This window comes from Rhipicephalus sanguineus, chromosome 11, assembly GCF_013339695.2.
Source record: "Rhipicephalus sanguineus isolate Rsan-2018 chromosome 11, BIME_Rsan_1.4, whole genome shotgun sequence".
Taxonomy (NCBI): domain Eukaryota; kingdom Metazoa; phylum Arthropoda; class Arachnida; order Ixodida; family Ixodidae; genus Rhipicephalus; species Rhipicephalus sanguineus.
Genome location: NC_051186.1, coordinates 26,566,961 through 26,582,117, shown reverse-complemented (window position 1 = coordinate 26,582,117; position 15,157 = coordinate 26,566,961). Strand labels below are relative to the sequence as shown.

At 47.7% G+C, this 15,157-nt stretch overlaps 1 long non-coding RNA gene across 1 annotated transcript in view; it reads left to right on the top strand.

The window, feature by feature from the left end:
* The window catches only part of LOC125760361 (uncharacterized), a 65,872-nt gene extending 51,490 nt beyond the window's left edge, over positions 1-14,382 (top strand). Inside the window, exons 2-3 of the long non-coding RNA XR_007417921.1 lie at positions 5,952-6,027; positions 14,288-14,382. This is a non-coding gene — a long non-coding RNA (uncharacterized LOC125760361). The remainder of the gene's footprint in view (positions 1-5,951; positions 6,028-14,287) is intronic.
* The last annotated feature ends 775 nt before the right edge of the window (positions 14,383-15,157 follow it).

The window sequence follows — 15,157 nt, the reverse complement described above, 5'->3', positions numbered from 1 at the left end:
TACATGGTGTTGTGGCGTGAGCGCGGACAACAGCGCACAACGGACAAGCCTTGACCCTAAGGTGCTTCGCCCCTAAAAGAAGCCGAGCGCAGAAAAACTTGACACAGAAATACAAAAAGACGGGACGAGCGCTCTCCGTCTAAGCGTTCATCTCGTCCCAACTCGCCCTGCAAAGCACCCTGCTTTCCTTGTTCACGTTTGATGAGGCATCTAGGGGTTTCTCCTTAATAAACTCTTAAAGAGTAGCTAATTTTATTCATGAATCAATCTCGCATTTGTTTGCGGCTCGTCGAATTGCCTTCGATAAAAGCACAGCGTCATACAAAGCTTCGCACTTTCAAAAACATGTCCCAAGCAGAGACCTTCTACCGCTCGGCGGCACTCAAATCGGACGAAGCCGCGAGAGCACTCGTTCGATCGCCGAGGTCATTCGCTCGTTCATTAACTGCGCACTCGCGAGGCGGTGTCGTGAGGCACGCTCGTTTCAGAAGATTTCTAGCCGAAGCTATCGACGTGTCGCATATACCGTCTTTCTCCTTCCTCATATGCAACTTACGGGAGCAGCACATGTTTCATTTCTGCTTTTTCGGAATTTCCAAGTCTCCGTGCTTATCGCTCCGTCCTCCAGTGGCAACATTGTTACCGTCGCTGTCGACACCCACGCTGGCGTTACGTAAACAAACCTCCAGTGGCTGACAGCTGCACAGGTAGCCGCAGTGACGCACTCTGGCGTCGTGCTGTCATCGACCGGCGCCGGCAAATAGAGCTCGGGGCGCCACGTCTGTCGTACTCGTTGAGTGAGATCCTTATGCGCTTTGCTAGCCATGACCACACAATTACGTGCAGTGCCCTAGAAGTGGGATCATGTGCTGGCTAATGAGTGGTCCATTTCAGGATGCTCTGAGTTTGCCGGAAAGAAAGTACGCGACTGTTCGTAATACTGGCCCGGCGTATTATTATTGGCTAGAATTAGTCAACCACCACCATATACTAACTGTTTTATTAATAGTAATTGTAGGGGTTTTACATCCCAAAACCACGATATTATGAGGGACGCCTGCATGGAGGGCTCCGGAATTTTTTACCATCTGGTGTTCTTTAACGTTCACCTAAACCTAACTATACGAGCCTTAAGCATTTCGCCTACAGCGAAATGCGGCTGCCTGGATTCGATACCGCGACCTTCGGATCAGCAGTCGAGCACCATAACCACTAGACCACTGTGGCGGGGTTACTGTTTTTTACGCTTAAACAGTCAACTTGTTTTTCTTTTAACACGAAAGTGTTTTATGCCGGGGTCCACCAAGACTTCAGTTACGTATTTCCATCACGGAAATGACGTCAAAAAAATTTACACGGTCAGATATCAAAGAAAAAGAGTTCCGTCAACGGGCATCGAACCCACGACCGCTCGGTCCGCAACAACAGATGCCGGGCACGCTATCCACTGCGCCACGGCCACAGACTCTAGAGGCTTTACAATCGCGCCTTTTATATCTACCACTCTCCCGGTCGGCGGGGTGGTGTTGCCTTCTGGGAGCGATAAAGTAATTTGTCACTACTGTGGCCTCCGCGATTAGCACCTGCAACGCGGTACACGTCCGTCCCATTCGGCGCCTTTTCAATAGAAGTTCAATTTTGTCAATGCCTTAATACACCACGAGGTGGCGATCTTAGACCAAGTGTCGTAAGAGCATCGGCCTCGCTCATAGCATCACGCTAATCCAAACCAAATATAGCTCTGCGACGCGCGCCTACCACCTGGCTGTAACATCGCGTTCACCGCTAACGCGATCGCCCCGAGAAAAATCGCAGCTGGGCTACCGGGGCGGCAGGACGCGCTTTGCGTTTCCCTTTAGTCCGGCCGTGGTGTTCAATCACATTTTAACCATGCCATGGGATGGCGATCAAGTTCAGCGCCCAATATGCGACGCTCTTCTGGCTATAACACCTCGTTCTCTGATCACGCTTTCACCGTTAACTACTACAGCTACTAGAAGGGTTTGTTTAATCATTTAACATGGACGTTAGTCGTCGGGATGGAGATGTACCACCAATCATCAAAGTGGGTGCATCCACGTTAAACGGTGCTATAATAATAATAATAATAATAATAATAATAATAATAATAATAATAATAATAATAATAATAATAATAATAATAATAATAATAATAATAATAATAATAATAATAATATCTGGTGTTTAACGTCCCAAATCCACGATGTGATTATGAGGGACGCCGTAGTGGAGTGCTCCGGAAATTTCGACCACCTGGGGTTCTTTAACGTGCACATAAAGCTAAGTACACGGTAAACGGTGTTGTAGCTGCCAGACATCAATATACATTGTGCAAACTCTCTTATATCAATTCAGTTACTTCTGTAAACATTCAGTTACTTCTGCAAGGGCACGCTTTACTTTCGTGTTATTCCGATTCCTATGAAGGAGGGATCAACCATCTTTTTTTTTTTTAATTGAAGAGTGGCCTTAGTGGCATTGCTCTGTCGATCAACAGCATGGCCATCGCCATGAGCTCGTGGCTGCTGAACTTGGCCGAACGCTGATGACCTCTGCCCGTTCCCCCGCATCCGCTACTAATAAACCTCTTAGCAATGCCGCTGAGGCCACTCTCCGCTGAGGCCGCGTTGATGCACTCTTACATTTCACTTTGCTCTCGTAAACAAAACGGTCGTTCATTAATGAAGGGAAAACTCACAGGGTCCCTAATGCATTCGCCTAAGTCGACTCGAAGGCGAAGGGTACCCCGTGATATTGTAGCGGGGTTGCAGCTATGACTGGGGAGGTGTGCGAAGAGGAGGCAGACGACGTGTCGGTGTTCTGAAGATACACAACCGCCACCTTGACTGCTGGACTATTCCATACTGTAAACAAGTTAAATATATTCGTAACATTTTGGTGGAGGTGCTGGGTACTACGAAAGACGGAACTCCGCAGCGGACGTGTCCTGGACGGTCTCAATATGTCAACAGAAAGCAACTCTGCTGCTGCCGCTTCGACCGTGACTCCGGTACAACCGGTACAGCCGGTACAGCCGGTCGTATTGACTCAACCGCGCGATCCCGGTAACTTCTGCGGCACCGACCACGTTGACGTCGATGACTGGATTGCGAAGTACGAGCGGTTTGCAGCGGTCTACTGGTGGGACCCTACAATGATGCTCGCCAACGTTGACTTCTATCTCTGCGGTACAGCAGGCGCGTGGTTTCAGGCTCATGAAGCTGACTTAACAAGTTGGGATGCCTGTAAACAGAAGCTTCGCGACCTATTTGGTAGAGCCGTCGGACGCCAGCGGGCCGCTTCTAAAGAACTCTCCTGTCGGGCACAAACTTCCACCGAATCATACGTCTCCTACATCCTTGACGTCCTGGCCCTTTGCCGTCGTGTCGACGCCAACATGTTAGAGGGCGACAAAGTAAGCCATTTGCTCAAGGGAATTGCGGACGACGCTTTTAATTTACTTGTGTCTAAAGACTGCTCAACCGTGGACGACATCATCAAAGAGTGCCGCCGGTTCGAAGAGCTGAAGAGTCGCCGCATTGCCCAGCATTTCATGCGACTTCCGAACACGGCCGCTACATCATCCTGCGAGGACCTTCAGCCGCCATGCGGTCAACCGCCTACCAACGAGAGCGTAGTTCGCATCGTGCGCCTAGAAATCGAGGCGGCGTCGCCATCATCTTTCCTGACGCGGCCATCTGATGATCCTCGACCAACGATCTCGTTGATCCAGCAGGTGGTGAGGGAGGAGCTTGCAAATGTCGGACTGCAGCCGGTATGTTCGTTGACAGAACCTCGTGTCAGTTCCATAACGCCTCCTCGTGCACCGGAAATGTTTCGCCGCTATCGTGACCCTGCCCAGTGGAGAACACAGGACGACAAGCCGATCTGCTTTCGTTGCCACGGTGTAGGACATATTTCCCGCTACTGTCGTTCTCGCACCTTTCCATCTCGCTCGTTTGCTGGCTATCGACGTGACGACAACCACCGACCCCTGCATTTTCCCGCTCGCGACGGTGCACCATACGATGAGGCTCCGACGACATCGGTCCGACGCTCCAGCCGTTCGCCGTCCCCACACGATCGTCGCTCCCGGTCACCTCTATTCCATACTGTAAACAAGTTAAATATATTCGTAACAATATCTTACAGTGCACTTTGCATCACGCGAATGACGCAAAAACAAGTGAACGCGCAGCTCACCCGGTGTTATGAGCGTGCATATTCAAATGGACTTCGTTGAATAACCAAATGCCAAGTAAATTTGCGCCAAGAGAAGACGTCGCCAAACAGTGCAAATTCGAAGCCTCTCGAATCGTACATGAAGTTGCCCACTGCGAGGGCCCCATGGTCCCGGCGCCGGGCCAAGTTCAGTGTAAACACCGTGCGCACAGGCGCGGCATGAAGCAAGGCTCCTCTCCTACAACTGACCCCGAAGGAATCTCGGGAGAGGGCAGCAAGATTTCGAAGGAGCTGACCTAGAGTTCGAGGCAGTCGAACCTTGGCTCCGGCGAAAGAGAGACGCGCAGTGACTCCCTCTGGATAGAACCCACATCGGTTAGTCTCCGGTCCCTGGTTTCAAATCGTTGCCCCAGCTACGTTCCGAGGGCGCCAGCGAGTGTCAAGTGCAACCCCGGAAGTCAGCTGCCCCAAACGACAGTAAATTCGAACTTTATTGTTTTTTACGTGCAGCGAAATTATGTTGTGACTTGGACGTTTAATTAGCGATGTCGAACTCGAATCAGCCATTAGAAATGTAATTTAGATGACAGTACCTTTTGTGTGTATTCTTCTTTTACGTTTGTTGGAAAAGTAAATAGTTGAAGCGAAATGTGTGCATCCCTCTGGTTTCCTTCATTTTACGGACGGTAACCCCTGGTCACTTTGTCGTCACTATTACCTGAATTTATTACGCCGGCTTTTCGTTAAAGGTCACATTCACATGAGACATGAAAGGGATAATTGACAACCACCCGTTCGTAGCACGAACACACATGGAAATTCATACGAATTTCTCAGAAAGCAAAGCTTCTAGTTGAAGAGAAATTCGTCTTGGTCCGAGGATCGAACCCGGGACCAAAGCCTTTCCGAGGCGGTCGCTCTACCAACTGAGCCAACCAGGATGCCAGCAATTAGCAGCGCGAGGGCGAATTATTCAATAATTCGAAGCACATGGACACAGAATATCGAAAATGAGTTCTGCGGAATCCCGCAAGGTGGCGGAAGGGTTATGAACGGCATAACTGAGACATATACCACTTTTTCCTTAGTAGATAAATTTCACCAAGGCAGCTAAATAGCTCTGTGTCCTATGCTGGAGTGCGAGAACATGTGTACGGTGTACCGAAGAGAGGCTGGGATAAAACCGTTCGCTGCCGTCGAAGGTATACTGAGACGCTGCTAAGACTGTCAACGCCCATGACGGTGACGAAAGACTATGCACCCCACCCCGGATGACCTATATCCCACTGTCCGTGCAATATCCGTGGTCAAGTGCCACGTGGATCGAAGGACCCCCGTCGCGGGAGGCAAAAATTGGGGCGGAAACGCACTAGTGCTGCGAAGGCAGAGGATACAGCGGAGCTAGTAGCGTTCCCTCTTCATTTCCTTCCTTCCTACTCACCCTCACTTCCCTTTCCCACCCTTTGCTATACTATACTATACAAGGCATTGCTATGCATCACCGCCTCCTCTCCACCTTTTCCTGCACACCCTCGCGTCAGTCACCCGCACCGTCACTTTCCTTTCCACCCCCTTGCAGTACTATATCTGATTATATTTACCCTCTCCCCTCCTCCTCACCTTCACTTCCCTTTCTGACCTATTGCTTTACTATACTATACATGGCTATGCTATGGTTAACCCTCTCTCCCTCCTTCCTCTTCCCCCTCACGTCACTCCTCCTCACCTTCACTTTCTTTTCCCACCAGCAACGCAGCCATATGGTTCCATAGTGGGGCTTGCCCGATTCCTCTGGCATAAAATAACAGAGAGCTGAGCTAGTTGGTAAGTATTCATTCTAAAAAGAGCTGTTAGTCGGAGTTTGTGGTGTCCTGACTTCTTTCTTGTGTCTGTCTTTGCACCCTGATAAAGAGTGCTTAAGAGCGCAAGCGACAGGAGGGGATAGAAGAGAGGAGGCAGAGCGCTGAACTGCCAACAATTTATTTCTTGCGAAAGTCTTCGCTTTTATACAGTCACCAGTTCCACAAGTCATGCCCGAAGCACAATGATATTGCACAAGTACATCACAACGTCAAGCCAAGGAACAACTTTTCTTTATCGGTGAGCGCGACAAAAGGGGTGCTAACACAATAATCTTTTAATGGATGGATGGATGCAAAACTTTATTGTAAGTCCTGAGGTGCACGACTCAACGTGCAGCGGGCCGCTCCCACGTTGAAAAAATCTTTTCTGGCGCGATGATTTCGCGTGTAGTGCGATCCCTGCATCTTGCGACAATGGTGCAATCTGAAAACTTTGGCCTGCACCCACACGTGCAGCAATGAGCAGACAGCCACCCTTGTTTATACCGATCCACATTGTACAGATGTTCCTTCAGCCTCTCATTTAAACAACGACCTGTTTGGCCGACGTAGTATCTTCCACACGACAACGGTAGCTGATACACTACATTACAAATGCAATCTCTAAATTTATTTGAATGTTTGGTAGTGCACCCGAGGGTGGGTCTGGACGCTGGAACGGGCACTTTGCACAAGCGTCATTGTGTTCGCGCATGACTGGTGGAACTGGTGACTGTATAAAAGCGAAGACTTTCGCATGGAATAAATTGTTGGCAGTTCAGCGCTCTGTCTCCTCTCTTCTATCCCCTCCTGTCGTTTGCGCTGTTAAGCACTTTTTATCATGTTGTACCAAAACGCCCAATCCTACTGTCTCTTATGTTTGCACCCCCTGTCTTTTTAGAATTAATACTTTAGCGTATACCCGTCAACTGGTTTTTGCGGACGCTACACGGCGTAACCAAGAGCTTATACCGCTCCACTGTTAAAGCCCACTTCTCCAGAATTTTTCCGACCTCAAGACGGTGGTTACGAGTGTCTTCAAAGCCTGCGCAATCCAAAAGCATGTATAGTGGATGAAAGCACGTCTTAGCATTGTCTAACCGCCTACGCAACGCCGCTCATAAGGGCGCTATCGCAAGCCGGCGCGCGCGGTATCTTGACATACAGCAGGAGACGGCTCGTATACGTGCTGTGCTGTCACCGCTTACTTCACGTTGAGACGACTGAGAACACGAAAACCGCTTCGCTCCTTGGAGCGGCCGTATTCGCTTAAACCAGCGTTTTCTTGAGTTACGTGAGAACGGACCCAAAAGAGTTAGCTGCTAGCCTGTCTTAATATAACATTCCAATTCCTTGCTATCTCATTCATTGCTTCGCCCTTGCGATGAAACTCTGATTCATTTCCCCACATTTCTCAGGCGCTGGAAATGAGTCAAAAACTCGTGCACCATTCGGGTGACTCATACCGTTAGCGATTCTATGAAAATTGATATAATACACTGTTCCAAATTGACATAATATTTGCACTTTCTTTATGGTATCACATATCAAGCGCATAAACAAAAAGAAGGCATTAAGGGAAAGTTGCACGGAAGCCGCGATCCTGCTAAAAATGCAAAACACCCGTGTACTCAGGTTTACGTGCACGTTAAAGAACCCCAGACGGTAAAAATAATCTGGGGTCCTTCCCTGTGGCGCGTCTCATAATCAGACTGTTGTTTTTTCCCGTAACGTAAACACTCTGCTCCTTATTCCTTTATAACGCGAAAGTGTTTTATGCGGGGATCCACCAAGACTTCAATGACATCATTTCCGTCAAGGACGTGACCTCTGTAAAATGCGCATGAACAGATGACAAAGAAAAACCAGACAAAAAAGTTTCTTTGATTTGGATGACTTGGTAGTCGAACCCACGACATCTCGGTTCGCAACAATAGGCACCGAGCACTGTACACACTGCGCTACCAATGCTCATGCATCAGGCTTCAGAAACGCTCCTTAAATCTTCCACACCTTCTCCCTTTCACTGTAACCTTGATTGGCGGGGTGCGGTATCGCCATCTGGAATCGGTGAAGTACTGCATCATGGCACCACCGAGAGCCGACAGGAAGCGCTTCGGTAGTTTCAGCGTTCGGTGCAGCGAGAGCCACGCCAGCGCGCGAAGCAGAACACCTTCCCACGTTCATGTCTGAAGCTACGAAATATGCCTCTCGCGTTCCTGAGGCGCTGTGTGGTATAAGCATAAGCACAGGTGTACGCTACCCTATTATTGAGGGACGCACACCTTGGCGTTTCTCTCCTCAAATGACGACGCTTTGAATGAGTGCATATCGAGTACTAGTGTTTTGTGCTTGTTGACGCCACGTTTGCGCGCGATTCAGCCTATGCTGTTTCCAGTTGCATGTTAATTACTTCATCTACCGCAATGGTTAAATTAAAATCATGGACGTTAGTCGTCGGGATGGAGATGTGCATCTAGGCGTCAACGTGGGTGCGTCCACATCAAATGGCGCTATAGCTGCCAAACACTAACATACATTGTGCAAGCTGTCATACATCAATGTACAATTAACAATCAACTATATTCCTGTGAAGATACGGTTCACTTTGGTGTCATACCGATTCTTATGACGGAGGGATGAACAACATTTTTGCTTTGTATAGGCAAGTCGCATGCCAGATAACACTGATTCTACCGTCATCATGGCTAACGCCTGTTAAGAACACATCCAGGTGTTGATTCTTACAAGAGCACATTAAACAGACGCCCTCAGACTACAGTTCGTGCAGCGAAAGAGCCACTCTCTATCTCCTTTTTCTGCACTTTTCGTATTGCTCTAGCGCCCCAGCATCCCTTAACAAAATGAGTGGGCGGTTCCGAGTCGTTGTGGTTGATTGCTGAATACACACCTATTTTTCTGTATACACGATCACCCCTTTTGCATTGACCATATGGATGAAAAAAAAAAAAACATGGCTGATCCCTCTGTCATAGGAATCGGTATAACACGAAAGTGAAACGTGTCTTCACGGACGTAGTTGAGCGTTTGTTGCGCATTCTTTCGCCCCAAGGGCAAAGGAATGAATGCTACAGCAACAAATTGTAATGTCACGCGAAGAACGGCAAGCAGCTCGAAACTTGCAACGCGCTGCTCAACCACAAAGGATGCACGTAACGAACATACACAGGATGAGAGCGAACTAACTGTCACATTTGTAACTTATTTCTGCGTGAGCACCGCGCTCCTTTCGCAAAAGCGGCCACTGCAGTGAGCCAAGTGACCTTCGTGCTCTCAACGCCAGGCGTACAAACCACCGCGATCACGAGATAAGCGCACGCACAAGCGACCACGCCCTGTAGACGCGGGCGCTCGTCGCAACGGCCACGACCTTTCAAGCGCGCTCTTCGAGCCCTTCGCGCCATCTCGCTAGTGATAACGAAAACACGCTGTAACACAGATCTCCGAGTACAGCCACCGGAAAATGGTGTATATAAATAGCTCGCCGTTAACATTGCGAAGAACGTGCCGTCCGTGGCCGAATCGTTTCGCACTGCGCGCTGCGTAGCGAGGGGTCGTAAGTTCGATTCCCGGTGACGGAACTTTCTCTTCTGGTTTTTTCTTTGCCCACTGTTAGTCTTTATATTTCACAACGTCATAACCGTGACGGAAATACGTCAGTGGAGCCGTGGTGGACCCCGGCATAAAACACCTTCGTGTTAAAAAAAAAAAGAACTCACCGGGTCTGTTATGCATTCGCTTAAGACGACTAGAGGACTAAAGCCATCTACGTTTTCTTCTCAGTCGATGCAATGATCCTCCCCCGGCCCCCTCCAAAAGCTTTCTGCACCCAACGTGGTTTTTCACTGCCTCCGTGATTGGCCCATCTCTGACCAAACGACGATGTCATGTGATGACGCCATCATATGACGTTACGTAATGTGACGCCATGATGACGTCATGTTGATGTCGTCATATGGCCAAGTCAATTTTCACGTTTGATGAGGCACCTAAGGTTTTCGCCCTAAATAACAACTCACAGGCTATTACCTAAAATGACTCGAAGGCGAAAGCCATCCGGCGTGGCTATTTTGCCGAGCCATTTTATCACGCGAGTACTGCAAACAGGAAGTGAACGCGTAGCTTCCGCGCCTCGAGTTACACTTTGTACGATTTCGAGTTGACTCCAGCTTTTCGCTCAGGGTCATGCTCGCATGAGACATAAGGTATTTGCCTTAAAACGTGTGAGCTGTAAGGATGGGGGGTACTTACACACCGTGAGCCGAGACACTCAAATGTGCGTGCAGAAGCATCCCCTCACTGGATGTTTCCGGGATGTCAGGGACAGGTGGTGTGAGCGTGGTTGGTGTCTTATCGACGGGCCAGCGTCCCTGCATTCCTGGCGAGGTCAATTAGCCGCTACGCGCAGGCCTGGAATTTTTCTCGGAGCCTCAATTATGTAAACAAACCCACGCGCGTTTGCGGCCGAGGCTGATGGCGCTGACCACGATAACGGCGGTGCACGGCCAGCAACGCGGGGTGGGCCGTCGTCGCATGCCGCTTTTAACACGCCCGTGCCGCAAAGACTGGGCGTTGTCCCAGCGTCCGGACGCGGTCGATCACGGAGCAGGCGTGACGCCCGCAACACCTCTACGCCAGCACTTGCCCATGGCATTCGCCGCTCTCTCTCTGTTCGTGCCTCTAACGCGCGTACATGTAATGATGAAGTTCAAAAGATCTGCTGCAATATTCAGGAATACCGGTGGACTCACGTACGGAATGTGTAGTTCGACGCGAAGACCAGTCTTCGTGACTCTGACGAAGACCGATACAAATTAGCAACGTTGGAGGTGGGGTTAGTACAAGTATTTCTATTCGCCTTTTCGGTCGGTTTCAATATTGCGATAGAAGCAGCACGTGTTGCACCTAAGAAAATTCCGGTCACTTCAATTATCACTCTCTAACGCCGAAGTAGAGAGCGGATTTTTTTATGTAGTGCCAGAATAAGGAAAGACCCTTTTTCCGCTTTCAGGTAAAAGGAAGGCACTTAAAGTGAAGCCCTAACTCTTGTAATGTGGCGTGTGCAGCTTAGAGGAATATTTATTTAAAATTTTTGGCCACACACATGGAGAAAAGTGTTGAAAATGTGCGGGCTACTCGCTAAGGCTTTTGTTCCCCGCCAATGCTACTAGGCAACGCCGGCGCACAAAACCGGAAGCCGGCCAGCAGCTGTGTTTATTCGCCTTTTCGGTCGGTTTCAAGATTGCGATAGCAGCAGCAGGTGTTGCACCCAAGAAACTTCCGGTCACTTCAATTATCACTCTCTAACACCGAAGCAGAAAGCATGCTTTTGAAGTTGTGCCAAAGTAAGGAAAGACTCTTTTTCCACTTTCAGGTAAAAAGAAGTCGCTGAAAGTGAAGGACTAACTCTTATAATGTTGTGTGTGCAGCTCAGTAAAATATTTTATAAAATATTTGGCCAGGCACAGGGAGAAAAGTGTTGAAAATGTGCCGGTTACTCGCTAAGGCTTTTGTTCCTCGCCAACGCTACTCGGCTACTCCGGCGCACAAAACCGGAAGTCGTCCAGCAGCTTTGTTTGTAAACAGCGAAAGGGTCTATATATTTGAAAGGTGAGCGTTCCTGGTAATGCAACGAAGTTTGAGCACGGGCGGATTGGAAAGGCGCGCGAGTACTACCTGACGGCATCGTCTGTCAGAACGAGACCCTCGCTATGAATGAAGGAAAGAAGATGACTTTTGAGGGCTCGTTTTTCTTTGTTAGACACAATATTATGAGAACGAACAGACAATAATGGCAAGGAAAGTATAGGCGATGTTATGTGTAGTAATTAGGATATAAATGTGAGGAAAGTAAAATGGACGAAAAGATCACTTATATATATATATATATATATATATATATATATATATATATATATATATATATATATATATATATATATATATATATATATATAATATATACATGCATGGTGGCGAAAGTGGCCATAGAGTTGCAAACAGTGAAGTAGATCCTCTGTGCGAACAGTCGCAACGGAAGTGTTTTTTCGACAGTTTCGGCCAGACTCTGGCCGAAATGTGTGTTTGTCACACAGATCTACGTGTGAGAACTGTGATCTGTGTTTGTGAAAGTTTGTGTGTGAGATCTGTGTGTGTCACAGATCTACAACATGTGTGACGTCATGATGACAGTGCATAAGGTGACGTCACGTTATGATCACGCGACATTGTCGCTTGGTCAAAAGTGGGCCGGTCACGGAGGCAGTGCAAAACCGCGTTATGTGCAGAAAGCTTTGTCCGACATGGGGGGGGGGGAGAGGGGGGCAAAATGCATTTTGCGTTTCAATGGCTCATGAACCAAGGCCTTTTTGACTGAACAGCTGATCAATTAAACTGCAGCTTCTAATTAGTACTTTCATTAAAATTTAATTCATATGAGGTTTGCAATAGTCAACTGACCCACGGTCACTACATATTTAATCGACCTAGTATTGAGCACTCTCAGTGAGGGATGTTGACGCCTACATTAACTTCAGGGGCCAAATTCACAAAACTTAATGCGCGCGCGCGCGCGTGTGTGCGTGTGCGTGTGCGCGCGCGTGTGTGTGTGTACACGATCCCCTTCATATTGGTCGGCCGGTTTCTCAAATGATATGGCCAGCACCACGATTGGCTGTAGTTTTCCCTTACGCATATTTTTCTACTTCTCTGCAAGACGCATTCGTTAATATGGGTCCTGCATAAGCCATAAACCAAACTAGAGGATACAGTTAGTGCAGTCAGTGGAGCAGCAGTTTATTATACAAGACTGCATGCAAGCATATGCTTTCAGGTACTGACTGTGTGGCGCACGTGCTTGTGAACTATGTAGACGGATCCTATAACGGTCAAGTATGACACGTGCATTTGCTTCAATGATGCGATAAAATTTTGCCTTCCGAGATTAGCAAAAAATACCGTTGATTCAATGTTTATCGCAATGTATATTCAATGCTTTGACAGGCAGTGTCTTTATTATTATTATTTTATTACTATTTATTCATGAGAAGGAAGATAAAAATGCGGTTCGAACACGTCGTTGTACCCGGCTTACGCGAAAAGTCTGATGATTCGACGAACGCGTCTTTCACAGGTCGTGCAATTTGTAGCTGTTCTCCGCCCGTGGGGGCAAAAGGCGCGCCCTGTATTGTACCGAAACTTGCCTGTCTGGTAAGTCGCGGGTGGTAGTCCTTGGACGTGGCGGGACCATGACGGGCGAAGAATTCGGAGAACGCACGTCGCAAACGTCCACTACACAGATACAAGGAGGTGCGTCTGCCCGTCTACTGTTGCGATCAAGAAAATAACGCAAGAAAAGATGAATTTTTATTTTATTGGGAGCTAATATTGCGTTATGAAAACTTGAAACTTAGTTCACAAATAAGCTTCACAGTATTTATTGGCAGTTATACCCGTGTAAATTTCTCACGGTCACTTTAGCTCCTGTTGTATATCCCTCCACGCCACACTTTCTTCTTCAGAATCCCTCACCGGAGTCGCGAGTGCCGCTCGTGTTCGTCACTTGTGATCTCTCTTGCTCCGATTTCGGGGACAGCGAGTGCCGCAATTTACGCAGGCTTTCAACGAAATTGTGAAGAACCTCATGTGCTGCTATTGTGGCCGTATATGGAACTTTGTTTCGGAGGAACAGTTGTTCGTCAGACCCAGCATCGCAACTTTCCTGTGGAAAAATGGACACCTAAGCTTACATGCAAGACTTCATCGCAGCTTCCTTTCTGCAAAGCTGCAGAGATGGGCACCGTCACCTTGATGTGTGATCAAAGTTTTCTGCATTTTCTGGATCTGCAAACCACGTGCCTCTGTTGATTATCTTTGAAGGTAACTGAAGCAAAGTTTGAGATTGGGCTCGTTGGTCATCCGTCTTCAACAATCAGTGCAGAACGGACAAGGGAGAAGAAAGGGAACATAGTGCTCATATGTGTTCCCTTTCTTGTCCCTTGTCTGTTCTGCGCCGATTGTTGAAGTTTGAAGGTAAGTTTGTCATTTTCACTGCCTTCGTACGTTCTATTCGAAAGTTATAAAATCTTGAAGAGGTATTGTGCGCTGGATGCTTTGTGAGTATGCAACTGCGTAATTATTGTGGTTCACATTATTAAACCGTCCTCGTGTAGCTACTTTATTTTTATGACAAGGTTCCCTCGCTTTTTTTGTATTTCTTACAGGCAGGCCTCGCCTTGGTTATTTGGAAACAGGTGCTACACTAACTAAATGATGGCATTCGTCTCTTGGAGGTTTCGTATAAATAAATATAGATGCTAACAGATCTGTGCCTTCCTTTTTGGCTTGAAAACTTTATTGAACACCAAAGGTCAGCTGCAACTTACACAATGAAGAAATCACAACATCTGCATCACTGTGCATATGCGTGTATGGTGTCATTCATGTGAATTGCGTGCCCGTGTCCTAATTTGCGGCTTCTCGCCCAGTTTTTAACTTCTTCGTAGGATTGAATGTAGGATTGAACAATTGCTAGATCAAAGTCTTGAAGGCGGCATGCATAATTTCTTTCATGTTGGGCGGAGTAAATTCGAATGATGAGCCTTATGGCTAGAAACTGCTTAAAGGGACACTAAAGAGAAACGATGAATCGGTTTCGATCGATAAATTGTGCTCTGAGAACTCCAATGTAGGTAATTGCGCCATCATAGATGTATTATTAGATGAGAAAATAAAGTTCAAAGTTTCATTTTTCAATATCGCGCCCAAATCTCCCCACGTGACGTCACAGATTTGAAAGTGTACTTATCGTATTTTGGCGCCATTGGCTCGTCAAAATTACCCTAAACTTGGTATATTAATTCTATGGCCCCCTCAGAGACCCCAGATGGCGCCGACAAAACATGTGACGTCCCGACGAATGGTGCGGAAACGTCAAGGTGGCGTCGCCACCCACATTTTGTTTTTGCGCGTTTTCTCGTTTACTAAGCGTCTTCTCGCAGCAAGCGTGGTGTTTTTGGTATCGCGAAAGAGTACTTTACTAATATGAGAAAACCCGCGGAGGCTGCATTTTCGATGGAGGCGAAAATGTTTGA